Raw genomic sequence first — 1,569 nt, 5'->3', positions numbered from 1 at the left:
TGCCAGTCCCTCTCCCTGAGGGCCTCCTCTCCTCACGTCACCGCCCCTCCACTCTACCCAGCAAGACGTCCTTCTCCGGGGCCCACGCTCTCCTGGCAGCATGTCCTGACAATGTCTCACCATCCTTTCTTCCGCTTCTTCTTCGTCTTTTTTGAGGTACTTTATTTCCAGGAAAGTTCCAATAAAATACAACTTACCTTTTATACTAGATTACTCAGTCTCCGTGGAGACCGTCAAAAGCTGCCAGTGCCGACTATATTTCAAGTCGTCACGGTGGGGTATTGGGAAAAGCTTTCAATTAGCAATAATCGCACCCCGGGTAAACCTCATTGGCTACGTTATTGCCACTGCGCAAAGCTTACCACCCTTTCTTCTAAGGAGCATTCTGGCTGAACTCCTTCCATGACAGATGCGTTTGTTATTTCGGCACTCCATGGTCCTTTCAGTATCCAAGTTTCACATGCACGAGGCCATTGAAAAGACCATGGCTTGGGTCAGGTGCGCCTTAGTCCTCAAAGAAACCTCCTCATTTTTAAGCACTTTAAAGTTTTCTGTGACAAACTTGCCCAAAGCAGTGAGTCCTTTGAGCTCTTGACTGCTGCTTCCAAGCACACGCAAGATGAAATCCTTGACAATTCCAATCTTTTCCATTGATGATGATATTACCTATTGGTCCAGTTGTGAGGAGTTTGGTCTTCTTTACACTGAGTTGTAATTCCCAGTGAAGACTTCGGTCCTTGCTCTTCATCAGCAGGTGCTTCAAGGTTTCCTTATCTTCAGCAAGTAAGGTTTTGTTATCTACATATCACAGGCTGTCAGTAACCCTTCCTCCACTCCTGATGTCACATTTTTCTTTGTATAATCCAGCTTCTCTGATTATTTTCTCAGGATACAGATTAAATAGCATGGTGAGAGGATACAATCCTGACACACACCTTTCTTGGATACAATCCTGACACACACCTTTCTTGATCTTAAACCACACAGTACGCCCTTGTTCTGTTCCCAGAACTGCCTGTAGATGTAAGTACAGGTTCAGCAGGAACACAACTAAGAGTTCGGGAATTCCCATTCTTCTCAAGGCTGTCCATAGTTTATTTTGACCCACATAGTTGAATGCCTTTGCATAGTCAATGAAATACAAGTAAACTTTTTTCTGGTACTCTCTGCTTTCAGCCACGAGTTAGCTGACATCAGCTACGCTGTCCCTTATTTACATTCACTTCTGCATCGGATGCAAATGTCAGGTAGCCCCTGTCAATGTACTGCTGCAACTGATGGTGGAGTCTCTCCCACCTGCACTTTGAGACCAATCCAGAACAGATTTGTTGCATCAAACACTCATGACAGGACGCCGGATGAGCAGTGGGAGGACATCAGGAACAGTCACGAAGAAAGCACTGTGTCATTAAAGGACAGGAAAGAAAGAAAAGACCAACACGGGTGTCAGAGGAGACGTGCTGCCAGAGGCACCACCCCAGATGAGCTAGGGCTGCTCCGAGGTGCACAGTCACAATCAGGCTCATGCTCAATTCAGAGTGCCGCCGAAGGTGGTCCTCCAGAACTGTC

General features: G+C 46.5%; 1 non-coding gene across 1 annotated transcript; it reads right to left on the bottom strand.

The window, feature by feature from the left end:
• Positions 1 to 218: 218 nt before the first annotated feature.
• LOC115870783 lies at positions 219 to 359 on the bottom strand. Its single transcript, XR_004046910.1, has one exon. It is a non-coding gene; the product is annotated as a U4 spliceosomal RNA (small nuclear RNA).
• Positions 360 to 1,569: the final 1,210 nt, after the last annotated feature.

This window comes from Echinops telfairi, unplaced genomic scaffold, assembly GCF_000313985.2.
Source record: "Echinops telfairi isolate 266 unplaced genomic scaffold, ASM31398v2 ScPeMD7_2291;HRSCAF=2852, whole genome shotgun sequence".
NCBI lineage: Eukaryota > Metazoa > Chordata > Mammalia > Afrosoricida > Tenrecidae > Echinops > Echinops telfairi.
The sequence above is the reverse complement of the archived record's forward strand: the minus strand, read 5'-3'. Positions and strand labels throughout refer to the sequence as shown.